This window comes from Lissotriton helveticus, chromosome 5_1, assembly GCF_964261635.1.
Source record: "Lissotriton helveticus chromosome 5_1, aLisHel1.1, whole genome shotgun sequence".
Classification (NCBI taxonomy): Eukaryota; Metazoa; Chordata; class Amphibia; order Caudata; family Salamandridae; genus Lissotriton; species Lissotriton helveticus.
In genome coordinates, this window is record NC_136065.1 from 277649025 (window position 1) to 277669788 (window position 20764).

The 20764-nt window shown below is 47.0% G+C and overlaps 1 protein-coding gene across 2 annotated transcripts in view; it reads right to left on the reverse strand.

Moving 5' to 3' along the window:
• The window catches only part of AGTRAP (angiotensin II receptor associated protein), a 108626-nt gene that overhangs the window by 85416 nt on the left and 2446 nt on the right, over positions 1-20764 (reverse strand). The gene's annotated exons all lie outside the window — the stretch shown is intronic.

Below are 20764 nucleotides of genomic sequence, written 5' to 3' on the forward strand. Positions count from 1 at the left end.
GGATGGCTTACTGGGGATGGGTTCATGTTGGGACGGAATCCATTAAAGTAATGGGGTGACCCAAAAAGGTACTGGACCTGGGTTTCTTGCGATATGGAAAAATGGTCCAAGACCTCTATATTTTATAGTGACTCAATTAATCAGTAACTTTTTTGATTCAACAAAGTTAGGAGCACGTCACTCAGGATCAGCTCTATTCAAATAAATGTTTTCTCATTCTTCATAACAACAAAATGTGAAACACGAGCAACAGCAACACAAAATATCCAGCCTTAAGAATTATTTAATAAACCAAGGTCAGCATATTAATCATTTTAAACATTAATTTGAGTTTTTTATATAGCAAAAGTTACCCCAATGGAGCGTGCAGATAGAAAAAAAAGTAGAAAAAGTATGTGCAATTTGAGAAGGAAAGGAATTCACAGAACAATATTGTGACAAAATATTAATTAATCATTGACTAAACAACAGACGATAAATCAATTGACCCTACTGTTCAACCTGGCCAAGGTGAAACACCTTTTTTTGAGTTTTAATAAATGTTCATGACTCCTCAGTGTCAAAAATGTCCGCACATCAATATACAGAAATACAAAAAGGGGGTCCAGGTTTTTTAAATAGATACGTCGACGTTTCGACTCGTCTTTGCGGCCTGACGGTTATTTAAGCCTGAGCCATGCGAGTCTTCTTCGGGACGAAAGGAAGGGTAACTTGGGATCATTTTTTTTTTTTTCTTTTTTTTTGTCCTCATCTGCCTTCCCCCTTAGACGGATAATGCCACCCACCTTGCACGACATTGCTGACGTGATGTATTGTATTGGTGGGAGAGATATACCGACACTAAAAGTTAGGGGTGCTTTCTTTTGACTCCATCTAGGTATGTTTCAACCTGCCGGACCTTACTCGAAACTATCCTGGCCCCTGGTCCAAAAGAGTATAGATGGCATAATCATCGGACCCGGGAAAAAGAAAAAAAAAAAAAAACCCGGATCATCTCCAGTTGGTCAGGAGGTCCCAAAAAGCCAAGTTTCTCTTACTGACAGATCTTTTTAGGTCACTTTTGGATGTCTCGTATAAAGATGTGAGCCATGAACAATGTAAAGGAGGTGTCTTCTCTACCCATTGTATGCAGATCTGTGTTCTCGCTAATAGAATTGCGTAGAAAAGAAATGACTTCTCCTTGCCTATGATGTTGTCTTCCATCCCAAAGATGACAAGTGGGAGGGTTATTGACAGGGATGTATTTAGTATAGAGTTTAGAGTTTTTCACGTCTTCCCAGAATTTTGCTATATTTGGACATTCTAGGAACATGTGTACATCACATGCATCCACTAAATTACATTTGTTACATTTCTTATCCGGTTGGTATTTAGAGAGTTTTCGTGGTGTTAAATATGCCCGATGTACCGAGAAAATATGATTTCGTACTAGCCAAGAGGGCTTTACGATTTTACGCAATAATCCAAAGGAGTTTATCCACCTCTCCTCGCATGGAAGCCCAATCTCTGCCCCCCATAACTCATCCGGGAGTTGAAACTCCCCTTCACTTTCCTCCAACAAAAGCCAATACCATATGGCTACTTCTCTTCCTCCGGTTGGTCGTTCCACCATTTGTTGTTCCGTTTCACTTATCTTCCCAATATTACCATCTATGCGGGTTTCAGATCTTGCCCAGCTATCCAGTTGAATATATTTAAATCTGGAGAGCCCCGGGCCAACTAGATCATATAGCTCATCCCAAGTTATCAGTTTTTTTTCTTTAAATAATTGGCCCCATTTAGTAATGCCTGCTTGTTCTAATATAGTGGACAGATTGTCTCTCAGGCATGGGGGTAAACCGGGGGAGTCCCAAATTGGGGAATAATTTGAGTAATAAGATAAACCCAGTTTTTTCCTGATGTTAGACCAATTTTTGGCCCATGAGTGTAATATTTTCAATTTGATGTTTTTGAAAAATGTCTGACTTCCAAATTTAAACATAAAGCCATCTGCTGCTAGATTCGTCCCCCTTAGCATGGCCCCGTACATGGATGTATTAGGTAAATTAGATGGCATTTTGAGAAGCATTCTAGAATAAGACATCTGAAAGGCCCATGAATAGTACATTAGGTCCGGCAATGCAAGGCCCCCTTTTTCTCTCCTTCTTCTAAGCTTCTTCCATGCTATTCTTGTGGTCTTATAATTCCATATAAAATAGTTAATTTCTCTTTGACATTTTTCCATCATTTTTGTTTCCATGGCAATTGAGATGGTATTAAAAACAAAGGTGAATTTTGGGAGAATACACATTTTGACTAGATTTACCCTTCCTGTTATGGAAAGAGGCAAATGTGTCCAAGATTTCATAAGTCTTTTGCTTTCACTGTGTATTCTTTCCAAATTAGTTTGTGCAAGGATGCCCACATCTTGGGTTATTTTGATTCCCAGATACCGCATTGAGGATGAGATGTTTATCCCAACATCTAGGTTGGGTAGATTCCATGCCATAATCTCGCTCTTACTCGAGTTTATGTCGTAGCCCGAGACATGGCCGAATTCTTCAGCCCTTTGTATGACCACTGGGAATGCCCTGACTGGATCAGATGTAAACACTAAGATATCGTCTGCATATAATGCTACCTGTCTTTCCCACTCTCTGAAACAAAAAGATGGAATATTAGCCACTTCCCTTAACACCTGGGCAAAAGGCTCGATGTACAAATCGAATAAGAGAGGGGAAAGCGGGCAGCCCTGCCTTGTTCCTCGAGTAATGTTAAGTGCTTCAGTCAGGGACCCGTTAACCAGCAGCCTAGCAGATGGTGCACTATATAACTGCTTAATAGTTCTACAGAACACTTCCCCACAATTAAATTTTTTTAAGACGTCATTTAGGTAGAGCCAATTGACTCTGTCAAACGCCTTAGTTGCGTCTAGAGTCAAAGGGGCCAAGGGCAGAGAGAAAGCAGCACTGCGCCTACGGCCTGGTCACCCCCACACTCCTGTGCCTGCTGCCGCTGCCGCAGCCCCAGCCTCCCGAGGGCCGCCGAGCCCACACCAGCTTTTCCCGCCGCCCCAGCCTCCCGAGGGCCGCCGAGCCCACACCAGCTTTTCCCGCCGCCCCAGCCCGTGGCCCCGCCCCCCCGACAGCCGATTGGCTCGCGCTCCCGCCTCCCCGCAGATCCTCCCGACCGGCTCCCTTCTTATGACGTCCCCAGAGCGACCGCGCAGCGGACGCGCGCAGCGGGAGCACCGAATGAGCGCCGAAGGTGCGCCAAAGGTAAGCCCGTCTACGCCCGTCCGCGCCCGGACCGCGCCCAGCGCCAGGACCCCTGGCCCTCGCAGACCCCAGCCCACCCGCCGGACGTACGACGCCGCCACCCTCAACGCACTCAACGCCGGCCGAACCCCTGGATGCTACCGAGCCACCCCGAGACGCACCCACGGACCCTTCATCTGCCAGTCCTGCAAGTTCTCCTGCACCCGGACCTGCACTGCACCAGCACCCACCAAGCCGAACTCCAGCAGCACCCACCTGAAGTGCATCCTGCTCAACACCCGCTCCGTCCACAGACACGCCGTCGAGCTCTGGAACCTGCTCGACACCACAGCCCCAGACGTCGCCTTCCTCACGGAAACCTGGATGAACTCCTCCTCAGCGCCCGACACCGCCATCGCCATCCCGAACGGCTACAAGATCATCCGGAGAGACCACGTCAACCAGACAGGAGGAGGCATCGCCATCATTCACAGGAACACCATCCGCATCACGACCAACACCGACGACACCATCGCACCCGCCGAACTCCTGCACTTCCAGATCCACGTCAACCCCAAGACCACCCTCAGAGGCACCCTCATCTACAGACCCCCGGGACCACGCACACAATTCAGCGAGGACATCGCCGACTTCATCAGCCCGCTCGCCCTCCCCTCAGCCGACTACATCCTCCTCGGGGACCTCAACTTCCACCTGGAGAACAACGACGACCGCAACACCACCACCCTGCTGGAAAACCTCGCAAACCTGGGACTCAAGCAGCTGGTGACCACCCCCACCCACCTCGCCGGACACACTCGACGCCGTCTTCTCATCCAGCAAAGACATCGCCTTCAGCCACGCCACAGGACTCCACTGGACGGACCACAGCTGCGTCCACTTCACCTTCAGAAGAACGACGACCCACCACCACCAGGTTGCCCGAAGAAGCTGGAACAAGATCACAGCCAACCAGCTCGCCGCTTCTCTGAGTCAGCACCCTCCCGCCAGCTCAGCGAACCCCAGCCAGGCCGCCGACAACCTCACGGAGTGGATCAGCAACTGCGCGGACGAACTCGCCCCTCTGAGGACCCCGCCCAGCAGACCCGGCAGCAAGAAAGCCCCATGGTTCACCGACGAACTCAAGAGCTCCAAGAAGAACTGCCGAGCCCTCGAGAAAGTCTGGAGAAGGGAACCAACGCCGGACAACATGACCACCCTCAAGCTTGCCACCCGGAAGCACCACCAACTGATCCGCGCCACCAAGAAAACTGCATTCAAGGACCGACTGGACAACAACGCACACAACTGCAAGGAACTCTTCAACATCGTGAAAGAGCTCTCCAACCCCAACGCCGGAAACAACGACATCACCCCATCGCAAGACCTCTGCAACTCCCTCGCCTCCTACTTCCACAACAAGATCGCGGACATACACAACAGCTTCAGCATTCAACCATCGCACACAACGACCGCAGCAATGCCGCCCACCACCACCCTCCGCGCCTGGACTCCGATCAGCACCGATGACACCGTCCGCATGATGAACTCCATCCACTCCGGATCTCCGACCGACCCCTGCCCTCACCACGTCTTCAACAAGGCCGACGCTGTCATTGCACCCCACCTGCGGGACATCGTCAACACCTCCTTCGACACCGCCACCTTCCCGGAGAGCTGGAAGCACGCCGAACTCAGCGCTCTACTAAAGAAACCAACAGCGGACCCCACCGAACTCAAGAACTACCGCCCCATCTCGCTCCTCCCGTTTCCAGCCAAAGTCATCGAGAAGACCGTCAACAAACAGCTGGCCGCCTTCCTCGAGACGAATGGATCCCTCGACCCCTCACAGTCTGGCTTCCGAGCCAACCACAGCACCGAGACCGCCCTCATCGCTGCCACCGATGACATCCGAGCCCTGATGGACAACGGAGAAACAGCGGCCCTCATCCTCCTAGACCTCTCCGCGGCATTCGACACTGTCTGCCACCGCACCCTAGTGCAGCGCCTCAGCAACGTTGGAATTCAGGAGAAGGCACTGGAATGGATCGTCTCCTTCCTCGATGGAAGAACACAGAGAGTCCGTCTACCACCGTACAAGTCAGAGGCCACCAAAGTCATCTGCGGCGTCCCTCAAGGATCCTCGCTGAGCCCCACCCTCTTCAACGTCTACATGAGCCCCCTCGCGCCCATCGCACGCCAACACAACCTGAACATCATCTCCTACGCCGATGACACCCAGCTGTTCCTCTCACTGACCAACGACCCCGCCGCTTCCAGAGCCAACCTTCACGAAGGGATGAAAGATGTAGCCGAGTGGATGACGACCAGCCGCCTGAAACTGAACTCAGACAAGACGGAAGTCCTCATCCTGGGCTCCTCGCCCTCCGCCTGGGACGCTCCTGGTGGCCCCCCGCCCTGGGCACCGCACCCACACCGACAGACCACGCACGCAACCTGGGCTTCATCCTGGACTCCTCCCTCTCCATGACCAGACAAGTCAATGCCGTCTCCTCGTCATGCTTCAACATCCTGCGCATGCTACGGAAGATCTTCCGGTGGATCCCCACCGAGACCAGGAAGACGGTCACCCAGGCCCTCGTCACCAGCCGACTGGACTACGGCAACGCCCTCTACGCCGGAACCACCGCCAAGCTCCAGAAGAGACTCCAGCGGATCCAGAACGCCTCAGCCAGACTCATCCTTGACATCCCCCGACGCAGCCACATCTCCGGACATCTGAGAGACCTGCACTGGCTCCCCGTCAACAAGAGAATCACCTTGCGTCTCCTCACCCACGCACACAAAGCCCTACACGATCAAGGCCCGAGCTACCTCAACAACCGCATCAACTTCTACGCTCCCAAACGCCACCTCCGATCAGCAAGTCACGCCCTCGCCGCCGTCCCCCGCATCCGAAGAACGACAACAGGAGGAAGGTCCTTCTCCCACCTGGCCGCCAAGACCTGGAACTCCCTCCCTCCCGACCTGCGCCTGACCCAAGACCACCTCTCCTTCAGGAAGAAGCTCAAGACCTGGCTGTTCGAGCAGTAGCAGCACCCCCCCCCCCCCCCAAGCGCCTTGAGACCCTCCGGGTAAGTAGTGCGCTCTATAAATGTCCTTGATTGATTGATTGATTGAATATCTATAGCCCCAATTAACTCCCGCGTTAACTCAGCTAGTTGTCGCCCCTTTATAAACCCTTTCTGGTCATGATGGACTACAGTACCAATAACGCTAGCCAGTCTTGTGGCGATAATAGTTGTAAAAATTTTATAATCGTTGTTAAGTAACGATATTGGTCTGTATGACCCGCACTCTAATGGGGATTTCCCTGGTTTTGGAATGAGAACAATAGTGGCCTCCCCCCAAGACTTAGGCATTGGCTGTTCTTCCATTAAGATGCCATTAAAGAGTTCAGTTAGTACAGGTGTAATAGTGTTCTCAAAAGCTCTATAGATTTCTCCCGGCAATCCATCCGGGCCTGCTGCTTTCCCTTTCTTAGTTTGACTAATAGCTTTTTTCACCTCCTCTTCTGTAATGTGGGACTCTAGTGATTTGGTCTGGATTGTTGAGAGAGTAGGTAGTGTAATGGCGTCTAACCATCTGTCTCTTGCGTTTTGGTCATTGGGGAGATCCTCTTTGTAGATATCCTGAAAAAACTCAAGAAACGCTCTCCCTATCTCAGGACTGGTGGTTCTTGTCTCTGGCTCCCCTTCTATCTTGATTTCCCTGATGTAATTTAGGGCTTTATCAGATTTGATTTTCCAAGCCAGAATTTTTCCTGCACTTTCTCTAAACTCAAATTGAGAGGATTTACTCGCTTCCCACCTCTTATTTATTCTCCCCTGCAAAGTGTTCTCTAATTCAGCTTTCAATTCAGCCAGTTTTTCTTGCTCTTCAGCCGTTATTGAAGGCGAGACCATTTTTGACTCTAAAGTTTTCATATCTTGTTCTAATCTGTTTATCTTGTCAAAATATATCTTCCGCCTATAGGAGGCTCTATTAGTAATTTGCCCTCTTAAAAAAAGCTTTGAATGTCTCCCAAACGACTGTTGGGGTTGCAGAGTTTCTATTTATTTCAAAGAAGGTTATAGATTCTTTTACTAGGAAGTTGACCTCTTCCTCGAGCAGGAGTGTCCTGTCAAAAGACCATGAAGGGTGTTTGACAGTGGTGTCAGACTTAAGAGTAAACTCTAGCGCCGAATGGTCTGATAGATGTGATGGTAAATAATCTATTGATTCGAGAGTGTCTTTTAGACAGTAACTAAAGAAGGCATAGTCTATTCTGGATTTATGTTTAAACCGGCTGTTCCTATAAGACACCCCCATCTTATTACCCACTCTTTCTCTCCAAAAATCTGCCAGACCCACGTATGTCATTATTGCTTTAAGTGTTTCTCTAGATTTAATAGAGCCAGTAGTTTTAGACCTTGTTGATTTATCCAATTTGGGATCAAGAACAATGTTAAAATCTCCCATCCAGATTATTGGCTCCTGCACTGTTATTAGTTGGGTCCTTATTGCGTCTAGATGTGATGGATCGTCCGAGTTTGGGCCATAATAGCCCACCAAAATTCTAATCTGACCATCAAGCGAAACTCTTACTATTAGCCATCTCCCTGTTTGGTCTTCCCTGCAATCTAGTATTTCTGCTTTTGCAGATTTTTTAAAAATGAACACTACCCCTCTTATATTAGCTTTATGATCTGTGGTACAAAATGTATCAATCCACCTATGTTTTTTTAGTATAGTGTTTGCCTCTGTTCTGAGAAGGTGTGTTTCCTGCAACGCTATGACCTGCGCCCGTGAGTCTCTCAAGTATTGTAGTATGCGCTCACGTCTTCCTCTCACGCGCAGACCATTCACGTTCCAGGACAAAAATTTAGTGCATGTCATATTATAGCTTCTATCCCTATCACCCTTTCTCTTTTGCTATTTATGTGGAAATTTCTTAGCCCTGGCATGGAAAAAACCTGTTTTTGTAAAAATTGTAAAGATTGGATAGCTAAAACAACAGAACAGGAGCACAGATGAGGATTTTTTTTTGCTAATCTACCACCTCCCCCCCCTACCCTTACCCCGGGAAACCCCCCCCCTTATTTACTCTGGCTTGATCTTTAGCCAGGTTAACGCCCATCTACAGCCCATCCATGAGCCACTACTGCTACCTAGTCTTGAACAAAGAATATGTTAGTCTATGAGCGGGTAAAAAAGAGATGAGACCACAAGTAGCTGACTTGTTGCGCTGTGTTGAGATAATCGTAGGCGGGAGTTATGTGTTATTATTATTATTTATTTTTTTAGGAGCTGTTTCTTCTTTATTCGATCCCCCCCCTTTTTTTTCCCTATGCATGGTCTCCCAGTGTATTTCCAATATATATCTATATTTATTATGTGTGTGTTTTTTTTCCCTTTTTGGGTTATCGGTTCCACCTATGTGATCATTTCCTTTTTCTTTTGCTTATATATATCCCTTGTTTTTAGGTTCTACAATCTAATTCTGGAAGACCTGAGGATCTAGGTCTGCACTGATATCTAACTTACTTTGATTTCTAAATCTTGTGAGAGTGAGCCTGGTCATGGGCTTGAGCTTGAGCATGATCTCGGATGGAATCTAACAGCTCATCTGCATCCTGTATGGTACAAACATTATGCATCTTATTATTATACATAATGCGAAGGAATGCAGGGAATCTCATCTGCACCGTAGCCCCGTATGATCTAAATTTATCCATACGCTGACCCAATTCCCACTGTCTGTCCAATGTGGTTTTTGAGACGTCAGAGCGGATCTCAAAAGAAAAGTCAGGACCTTTTATTGTACCAGCTTTCAGGGCTAAACTTAGTATTTTCTCTTTAAGAGCATACGTCAGGAAATTAATTAGCACTTTCCTAGGTTTAGTCCTTGCTGGGTTCATGCGAAACGGATCTCTATGTATCCGCTGGATGTCTTTGTTGAGTTCTTCAGCCGTTTCCTCCAAATGGAGTGCTTCTTTTATTAGTTTTATTATATATCCCTTGAGATCTCCACTTTCTTTCCCCTCCGGAATCTTTAGAAGTCGGATGTTATTGCGTCTAGAAAAGTTTTCCAACACTTCTATTCGCTCTTTCATATTTTCGCCATCTCTTTGGAGGTTATGTATTTTTGACCTGGCGCACTCCAGATTAGTGGTTAGAAGACCTACAGAGCTTTCTAGAGTCTCAGTCCTTACAGAAAGGCCATCAACCTTATGTCCTAGTTCCTCACAAGTTGCTCTTATTTCATTTTGATTTAATTTAGAGACTACAAATTCCTGTCTGATCTCTTCTCGCATTGTTGCGATGGAGGAGACTATAGCCTCGAGCGATTTACCAAAATCTAGAGCTGTGTTTTGTTCAGCCTCCCTTCCAACTGATGCATCCAGGGACGCTTCCTCTAGAGATACTGCACTGTGAGTACCCTTCTCTGTAGAGGTTTTAGAGACCATAGGTGTGAGTAAAGTGGCTGGAGCTTCGGTCCCGTCCCCCTCATGTGGTGACATAGCGACTGCAGCCCCGGTTGATAGTGAGTCAGGTTTGCTCTGCAGTTGCGTGTTGCTATCCATAGCAGCTGCTGCCATATCCTGCGTAATCTGCAAAACTTGGGGTAGAGCTCTGAAATAAGAGCGCAGTGATGGAGTTATGTCACCTGGGGCTTTTGAGCTTTTGCTCTTGGGTTTATTCTTGTTTCTTTGCTGCTTTTTACTCGTGTCTATCACTAATTCAGATTTTTTTTTAGCTCCTGTGCTTTCCTGTGAACCTCCCCCCAAGTGCACCCTGGGCCCTGTAGTTCGTTTTCTAAAGTTCTAGCCTTGCTCCTTGTTATTCTCACTTATGACTCCCTGGTTGAATCCTCGTTGCAGTCACTATTTACAAGCCCCCTTGCATCAATTAATCCCACCTTACTTGAACGAGCGTTGATGTCACCTTGATCCTCCAGCTCGGCCAGCTCTCTCTCAACTCCCACAGCTCTCTCAGCGTCTACTGCCTTGTGGGCCGTCTTGTGTGTCCCCTTTCTTTCAATCACTTCGCTCTGGTACTTCCTGCCCCCCCCCCGCCACACTCCGCCACCGTGTGTACTCTCCGTGCCGCAGCCACCCGGCCGCGTCTAATCTCTTCTGCTGCCCGCCCCCAACACAAACGAGAGGCGGAGATCGGCAGAGCAATCACTGCCGGTGGACACATCCACAAACACAAACCCAAAAACGGAAAGCCAGGAAAAAATGCCGGGTCAATATACGGCTTCAAGGTTCTCAATGTAAGCCCTACCGGCGGACATATCCACAAATGAAAGGCGGTAAACACGAAGGGCTCCGCTCTTCTCCGTGCTCCGACCTCCGAGCACGATCACAATGTCAGAAATGTCATAGAAAGCTACTGAAAGCTGCGGGAAAAATGCCGGGTCAATGCAGGACTTCAAGAGAAGCCGATTCTTCACTTTCCCCCGCTCACATCACAGTTGTAGCGGTAGCAGTGTAGGTTCCGGATCGGCTGTTCTCAGGAGCGTGCGCGCCGCTCTAGCCTGCGGCCGCCATGTTTCCCCTACCTCGATCCCGTCAATCAGGGCGGTAACTTGGGATCATTGATGACCCTACAAAACAAGGAATAATATTTCTAGAAACTGCTGCCACAGAATTTTAATGAAGGTAAGACCAAACTGATTCTAGTTAGCTTACCCTTGCAAAAACGATGGGGGTGGTGCTTATTTCCACATTCCCTGGGCTTATTCTTTAGTCCTATAACAATAAATATTAAAAACATGTAGAAAAGTAATTGCTCCCAAACACAGAATTGATAAAATTGGGAACTACAAAAAATATTTACCAATTCGTCACTCCGTGAAGAATTGATAGTGGACGTCGAATAGCGTGCAGTAGCGAAAAGACAGGGGGAAGTACTGCAAAGAAAATTATATCTGTCAGTGCCTCCATATGCACGTAATACTTCTATTAGTGTATGGCGTTACAGGAATTGGAGATATACCTTGGTTCAATCAGGACTCAATCTTCAAAAATTATTCGGTATATTTGAAGAGACCACTGGTTCTGACTCTGGGCCACTCTATATTGTAGAATCCTACAAAGATAATACAGAGAAGAGAGAGAACCTGTATTATATCATCCTCCTCTGTTTGTGCAGTGTCCACATTATCCCAACAACATTAAATAGTACCTGTATTCAAATTTCAATTCGGATGCGTTTCCTCCTTATTCTGTATACACCAACCGAAGTGTGGACCATCCGTTCCAAAAATTTACTCTAAAATTAACGAAACGGCATTTTAATCAGTGTCTGCTCGTCCAGACTCCTAGTATGAGCCTATTTTTCAAAAAGGAGCAATAACGCTTCCCTAATATCAGCGTTCAGCTCCCCAAACAACGTCTCAGTGTCGGCATAAACCTAAACGGGGAAGCCACCTCAATTCCCTCTCGATTATGTATCCACCAAACAAAGTCTTTTCACTCTGTCCCACATGATTAATCTAAAAATAATAATAACAAAACAGCATTTTACTTAGTGTCTATTTTCACAATCTCATAATACGAATGTGATTCTCACAATGGAAGAGGGGCAGGGGGTGGGCAAGTAACACTTACAGAGTATCACTCAGTTGTCCAAAATGTCTCAGTGTCTGTGTACACCTCACACTGAAACCCTCTCGATTGCCTCTTGACTTCCGCATTGGCGGCAATGGAAATCAACAAGAGACTGGTGTTCCCACTAATTGGTTTTCTCGAAAAAAAAAATAAGTAAATGCGCCCAAATTATTGATGAGAAGGGACGCTTGAGCACCCATTAAACGATTCGTTAATGGGAACTCGAATACATAATAAGTGAGAATTTAATGAATTGTATCGAAGTTCCGAGTACGCCATCTTGACTTCCGCATTAGCGTTAATAGACACCAACAAGGGACTGGTGTTCCCACTGATTAGTATGCTCGACAAACAAACTAAGTATATGCGCCCGAAATTATTGATGGCAAGGGACGCTTGTGGAGTAATTAAACGATTCGTTAATAGGAACCTGGATGCATATTAAGGGAAATAATTTTTTTTAGTAGTGCTGGTATCGAAGGTCCGAGTACGCCATCTTGGAACGGGATTTTTTAGTAAAACTAACGTGATTGCAGGCGCCATATTGCATCAGGATATTGATGACATTATAGAACTGATTTATGTTTCTGACTTGAATGATCCTACAAGTCAGAAACATAAATCGGTTCTATAATGTCATCAATATGTTCATATCAAAGAGATATTTATAATGTGGACATTGGACTAATATGAGCTATGAATAATAGAGGAACTTGTGGGACTGAATCAAAAAACTGATCTGCTATTTCAAAAAAAAATATTGTGCTCCTTTTGCAATAATAATTTAGTTAGGCGATTCAATACACTACATTCTACACCTAAATACTGGATATCGGCGCCTGCAATCACATTAGTTTTACTAAAAAATCCTGTTCCAAGATGGCGTACTCGGAACTTCGATACCAGCACTACTAAAAAAAATGTATTTCCCTTAATATGCATCCAGGTTCCTATTAACGAATCGTTTAATGACTCCACAAGCGTCCCTTGCCATCAATAATTTCGGGCGCATATACTTAGTTTGTTCGAGCATACTAATCAGTGGGAACACCAGTCCCTTGTTGGTGTTCATTAACGCTAATGCGGAAGTCAAGATGGCGTACTTGGAACTTTGATACAATTCATTAAATTCTCACTTATTATGTATTCGAGTTCCCATTAACGAATCGTTTAATGGGTGCTCAAGCGTCCCTTCTCACCAATAATTTGGGCGCATTTACTTAGTTTTTATCGAGAAAACCAATTAGTGGGAACACCAGTCTCTTGTTGATTTCCATTGTCGCCAATGCGGAAGTCAAGAGGCAATCGAGAGGGTTTCAGTGTGAGGTGTACACCGAAACAGACATTTTGGACAACTGAGTGATACTCGGTAAGTGTTACTTGCCCACCCCCTGCCCCTCTTCCATTGTGAGAATCACATTCGTATTATGAGATTGTGAAAATAGACACTAAGTTAAATGTCGTTTTGTTATTATTATTTTTAGATTAATCATGTGGGACAGAGAGAAAAGACTTTGTTTGGTGGATACATAATCGAGAGGGAATTGAGGTGGCTTCCCCGTTTAGGTTTATGCCGACACTGAGACGTTGTTTGGGGAGCTGAACGCTGATATTAGGTAAGCGTTATTGCTCCGGTTTGAAAAACAGGCTCATACTAGGAGTCTGGACGAGCAGACACTGATTAAAATGCTGTTTTGTTAATTTTAGAGTAAATATTTGGAACAGATGGTCCACACTTAGGTTGGTGTATACAGAATAAGGAGGAAACACATCCGAATTAAAATTTGAATACAGGTACTATTTAATGTTGTTGGGATAACGTGGACACTGCACAAACAGAGGAGGAGGATATAATACAGGTTCTCTCTCTTCTCTGTATTATCTTTGTAGGATTCTACAATATAGAGTGGCCCAGAGTCAGAACCAGTGGTCTCTTCAAATATACCGAATAATTTTTGAAGATTGAGTCCTGATTGAACCAAGGTATATCTCCAATTCCTGTAACGCCATACACTAATAGAAGTATTACGTGCATATGGAGGCACTGACAGATATAATTTTCTTTGCAGTACTTCCCCCTGTCTTTTCGCTACTGCACGCTATTCTACGTCCACTATCAATTCTTCACGGATCGACGAATTGGTAAATATTTTTTGTAGTTCCCAATTTTATCAATTCTGTGTTTGGGAGCAATTATTTTTCTACATGTTTTTAATATTTATTGTTATAGGACTAAAGAATAAGCCCTGGGAATGTGGAAATAAGCACCACCCCCATCGTTTTTGCAAGGGTAAGCTAACTAGAATCAGTTTGGTCTTACCTTGATTAAAATTCTGTGGCAGCAGTTTCTAGAAATATTATTCCTTGTTTTGTAGGGTCATCAATGATCCCAAGTTACCCTTCCTTTCGTCCTGAAGAAGACTCGCATGGCTCAGGCTTAAATAACCGTCAGGCCGCAAAGACGAGTCGAAACGTCGACGTATCTATTTAAAAAACCTGGACCCCCCTTTTTGTGTTTCTGTATATTGATGTGTGGACATTTTTGACACTGAGGAGTCATGAACATTTATTAAAACTCAAAATAAAGGTGTTTCACCTTGGCCAGGTTGAACAGTACGGTCAATTGATTTATCGTCTGTTGTTTAGTCAATGATTAATGAATATTTTGTCACAATATTTTTCTGTGAATTCCTTTCCTTCTCAAATTGCAAATACTTTTTCTACTTCTTTTTCTATCTGCACGCTCCATTGGGGTAACTTTTGCTATATAAAAAACTCAAATTAATGTTTAAAATGATTAATATGCGGACCTTGGTTTATTAAATAATTCTCAAGGCTGGATATTTTGTGTTGCTGTTGCCCGTGTTTCACATTTTGTTGTTATGAAGAATGAGAAAACATTTATTTGAATAGAGCTGATCCTGAGTGACGTGCTCCTAACTTTGTTGAATCAAAAAAGTTACTGATTAATTGAGTCACTATAAAATATAGAGGTCTTGGACCATGTTGGGACGGAGGCTTAATGGTGAGAGGGAGTTTGTTTGAACATTATATTATTGAGGTGGGATGGTTTGACATATGTTGCAACTTATACAAAACTTAGCAGCATACCTGTACTAATAAAGTGGTCATTTGCTCTTTAAAACTGACCTGGTCACTCTGCACCCTCTCTCCCGAAACTTATCGGGAACAGTGAAAAAACACCGACTGTCTATTGTCTGGACTGTGAGGTCATGATACAGGCTTCAGAGAACCCCGTGGCATGAATATCTGTGGCATATGTGAGTCGCCGGGGCCCTTAAACACATTTTGCACCACCTTCATGTTACTGGTACTGTCCCCGCTTTACTCCAGTAGTTCTCTAAACTATAGTTTTAAGGTCTCGCGTGGCGTACTGCGCACATGCGCGGTCGAGATGTTATGTTTTAGAGTCAGTTTCAATAGCGAGGGTTAAGCCCCGCCCCTCTTCTCAATTGGCTGTCCTCCTAAACGGTGGCCAGCCATTGGAGAAGAGGTCGCCATGACGTATTTCTTTCTCTTTAAGCCCCGTCCTTTTCAGATTGGGTTCCTTGACTTACTGCTGAAGTAAAAGGTTTCTTATCTTCTTTATGGGTCCAGATGGCCCCATAAAGAAGATAAGGAACCTTTCACCCCAGCAGGAAGTCGAGCGTCCAGTCTGAAAGGGATGGAGCTAAAAGAGAAACTTCTTTGTCCAGACGGTGGTAACATCTGTAAAACGGGCTGTAGAAAATGGGCTTGGTCACGCGTCATGATGTACCTAGGCTTGCTGCGTAATTTAGTCAATTTAGCAGCATAGTCTTCCCCGCCCCCTACCGCATAACTCCAAAGCCCCGGATGTATGCAACACCGCCTGTCTCTTCTGTGCCTGCTACCTCGCTGTAAAACCTGCTCTGTTTTGAGCATGATTTTGAGGGTCCTGCAGCCAATAACAAGATATGCTTTTGGGGATTCATCAGTTAAGTGGGGCTGTCACTCAAAACTGTTCCCCACTGGAGAGAAATCCAATACTCTCGTCTCAAAAAAAAGCATTTATTTAAACAGTTGTCATTTCCTCCCCTTCATTGTCGCCGTGCCCTTTAGAGGAAGCGAAAACATGCAAGTTCAGTCAAACTAATTAAACCGCAAAGAAAAATAAATTCCTTGTTCCAGCAGCAGTGATGAGACGGGGAACAGAAGGACGGGGAGGGGGGGGGGGTCTCGTTCAAATCCTCGGCTCCCTTGCAACGGGATTACAGATAATATTCAAATATCATGGCCTTGGACGTCTCTGCTATTATTGGTTGCTATTACCACCGCCAAGAGGGGTTTTGTGTTTATTTCTGTGTGTTGGTTTAGCGCCCAGAAGTACCACTGAGAGAGAGATGAGAAAGCGCACAGAGAAGCTCTTTCTTGACATCCACCCACTTGGCGAGCAGGTTGGCGCTCGGCCAAGTCCCCTGATTGAGGTGTGCTTGGAACATTAAATGCACTTCAAACTTGCTTTCTTGGTTAGAGCAAATTAATGCAGCACAAACTCCTACTTGTTTGGTTAAAGCAAATTAATTCACCACAAACTCTTGAATGCTTTGTTAGAGCAAATGAATGCACCACAAACTCCTGCTTGTTTGGTTAGGGCAAATTAATTCACCACAAACTCTTGCGTGCTTGGTTAGAGCAAATTAATTCACCACAAACTCTTGCGTGCTTGGTTGGAGCAAATTAATTCACCACGTACTCCTGCTTGCTTTAGTAGATGAAATCAATGCACCACAAACGTTTACTTTCTTGGTAGAGAGAAATCAATGCAAGCTCCCTGGAAGCCATTTTGGACAGAAGCATTTTGGCGCAGTTAATGGATAATTATGTTGTATTCCTTTCAGAATTCAAAAGAATGTTTCAGCACCCGGAGGTAGAGTAGGTCATGGCGCTGAAAATACGCATAACCCAACTAAATGTCATTTGGAAGGAGTGCAGAAGTGAAGGCAGCTTCAGGTGTTTATTACGAGAGAGCTACTGCCCTTGAGGCCTCCTAGCTGAACCCCGTGCATCCCTCACTCCCCTGCCTCCCTCCTGCCCTTAATGCCTCCTACCTGAACCCCGAGCATCCCTCACTCTCCTGCCTCCCTGCTGCCCTTGATGTCTCCTACCTGAACCCCACCACCTTGCCCCAACAAAGCTTTCAGGAATCCCAGAGGCAGGGCTCCCGCAGCCGCGGTGCGAGCTGTGCGTGTCCAGTCGTCGAGGGATGCCGGAGAGCTCCGGTGAGTGGGGCTTGGTGGGGGGCGCAGTGCTGGTGCTCGTTCATTGCATGAGAGGAGAGGAGGGACGGGCCTGGGAGAAGTGGGGTTTTCTGCTAAGCTGCCCTTGAGATGCCTTTACCTGTTGAAGTTTCTTTATTTTGCCTTGGTGACTGCTTCCTGTATGCTCTGACAATATTCGGTATGTTTCCAAGTTTATTTATACCCCAATGAAGACTACCACCCTAGAATGCACTCCGTTCATTAAACATGTATTTCAGTGACATGGAGTTACCTACAGGCCACATCTATCCGCTTCATAAATTTACCGATATAGGTCATGACCAATCTACGGTCAAGGGTTCTTCATTCCCTTTTAAGCCGAGCACTCATTTACCCAAAATATTGTCTCCCCCCCCACCCCCCACCCCCCCGCACACCTCTTTGTGACATAATCTGCTAAAATGCTTTAAAATGTTTTCAGTGTGTGACAGGAAGGTCGGGCCTGGGAGTAGTGTGGCTTTTTTTAGGTCTCTGGCAGCCTAGTGGCGCAGGGTGTTTACCTCAGCACCCAGTGATGGACCCCCAGGCGCAGGGTAGCAATAAACGATCAGTGCCTCCACGGTGCCACGGATGCTTCTTCACAAGTAATTTTTAAACTACATTGGCTCTTGGAACTTGGAATTATGCTCTGGGGCTCTGGGTCTGTGTGTGGCTCTGGGTCTGTGCGGCTGTGTGTGTGTGTGTGTGCGTGTGTGTGTGTGGCTCTGTGTGGCTGTGTGTGTGTGTGTGGGTGTTGGTCTGTGGGTGTGGCTCTGTCTGTGTGTGTGGCTCTGGGTGTGTATGTGTGGCTCTGGGTGTGTATGTGTGGCTCTGTGTGTGTATGTGTGGCTCTGTGTGTGTATGTGTGGCTCTGTGTGTGTATGTGTGGCTCTGTGTGTGTGTATGTGGCTCTGTGTGTGTGTATGTGGCTCTGTGTGTGTGTATGTGGCTCTGTGTGTGTGTATGTGGCTCTGTGTGTGTGTGTGTATGTGGCTCTGTGTGTGTGTGTGTATGTGGCTCTGTGTGTGTGTGTGTATGTGGCTCTGTGTGTGTGTGTGTGTGTGTATGTGGCTCTGTGTGTGTGTGTGTGTGTGGCTCTGTGTGTGTGTGTGTGTGTGTGTGTGTGTGTATGTGTGTGTGTATGTGGCTGTGTGTGTGTGTGTGTGTGTGTGTGCAAATGCAATAGGTCTCGCATTTGCGAGAGATTAAGCTATTGCCATTGTAACTGACAATGCCATTTATTTATCTGTGTTCAAAACCAACACATACATAAAAATGTTGTCATTTACAATGCCAATAGCTCTAACTTTTGCAAAGGCGAGACCGTTGCACTGCAAATGCTTGTTTTCTAAACCGGGGCTCCACGCATTTTAATTACTGATTGCGTCCGGAAAGCAGGGTTAGGATGGAGGAAGCGGCCTGTTACGAAACAGTGAAGCCTGTGTTTGTGCAACGTCCTGGAAGCGTGGCCACAAAGCACAGTCACACAGAAGCAGGAATGATAAACAGCTCGTGAAGTGTGTGTGTGTGTGTGTGTGTGGGGGGGGATGGGGAGGTGTTTGAAAGGTGTCGGGGGCAGTTAAGAAGGGCATAAATCTAGATAAAAATAAACAAGAAAAAGCAGCGGCAGTCTCTCATCGTGAGGCCCAATATCATGTGAGGCACTTGGGATGAAAGAGGGCTCTATCACTGGAGGAGCCCGGGACCCTCACATGATGAACTGCGCCGAGAACATATCAGGAGGGGAGGGGGAGATCGGAGGTGGAGACAAACCCCGTAGAGCAGGGGGTGAGTTCATCTCCTGAACACCCTCCCATGAAGGGCAGCAGAGAGTACTATGTGCTGGAGGGGGAGGGATTCTCCACAGCAAGAGACATTTCGCGGGAGTGTGGAGGCATCTGATGGTGGGGAGATGTGAAAAAGCACCCGGCGAACAGCTCACAGTGCATCCAAGAGCACTCAATTTAATGCTCAAAGCGCCCTCCAAGACTGGTCTGCGACTTAAAGAAAAAACTCGTACCTTTAAACAATTCCCGAACTTACCCCACGGACAGCAAGTTTGTGGTCCAACACACCTGTCTCTGCAGACTTCCCTCCCACTTCCCAATGGGGTCTTTAGGAACCGCTGTGCATCCGGGTGTCAAGTATGTTTACAAGTTTTGTTGCCCCTTCTCAAAAAGCATATTCCGAACGCAATGGAAGCAGTCCAGGTACAGCTGCAGCACTCGATCAAATCTGACTGAAGGGGCCTGTAACCGGGGATCTCCCTAACCCGAGGTCCCCAGCCTTAGCGGGTATGGAGACCCACAGTTACACACGCCAAGGGGAACAAAGACTAGGTTTAAAAGCAGGCCCGTAGCCACACATGTGTTAATTCCACCCCACTACACCAGTGGCGCCTCTGCCCTAAGCTATCTCACCAGTGGCCAGACCACATTGTTTTGCTAAATAGGTTGATCTGTGATAATCCGACACACGTATTTCACTATGGTCACTCACAATGTGCCACCTGTCAGTGCTGCTGCAGTCTCAGAGAAGAGGTCATGCATTGACTGGGCACGGGGTCTGTAGTCCTCTTCCTGAGAAAGTGTGATGCTAAATGATGAGAGCATAGTACAACATTAGCCTTCATGGGCAGGATAAGAACACTGGTGAAAAACACCAAGCACACCCACGGCAAAGCGGTGGCACAGATGGGCAACCTGTGGGGCACGTGGGAAGCAGGCGACTCGTGAAGCTGATGCGATCTAAGATGTTTACGCGGGATGCAGTATCACACACTTGTGGAAATGTGAGCCGCGCGATACGCTTGCACTGGTGCACAGCATCATCAGCATGAGAGACTGAACTGGGTAGCAGCAGCGGACACACTGGTGAGCGAACATCCACGACTATCACACTTTTGGGCAGTGCAAGGAGCTAGCACTGTGAGCGTTGCCAGACCACGGCAGGCAGTATTTGAAGCAAGTGGGCAGGAAGAAATGCTGGTGCCAGCGAGCAGGTCACGAAGCTGACACTGGTGGGCACTATGAGATGCTGTCATAGCACCAGAGAGCAGTGTGAGATGTTTGAAATGGCACCAGAGGGCAGTAAGGGATGCTGAAGTGGCACCAGAGGAAAGTATTAGAGGCTGACACCGCTAGGCACCATGAGATGCTGTCATAGCACCAGAGGGCAGGTCGAGAGGCTGACACCGCTAGGCACCATGAGATGCGGTCATAGCACCAGAGGGCAGGTCGAGAGGCTGACACCGCTAGGCACCATGAGATGCGGTCATAGCACCAGAGGGCAGGTCGAGAGGCTGACACCGCTAGGCACCATGAGATGCGGTCATAGCACCAGAGGGCAGGTCGAGAGGCTGACACCGCTAGGCACCATGAGATGCGGTCATAGCACCAGAGGGCAGTACGAGAGGCTGACACCGCTAGGCACCATGAGATGCGGTCATAGCACCAGAGGGCAGGTCGAGAGGCTGACACCGCTAGGCATCATGAGATGCTGTCGTAGCACCAGAGGGCAGTACGAGAGGCTGACACCGCTAGGCATCATGAGATGCTGTCGTAGCACCAGAGGGCAGGTCGAGAGGCTGACACCGCTAGGCACCATGAGATGCGGTCATAGCACCAGAGGG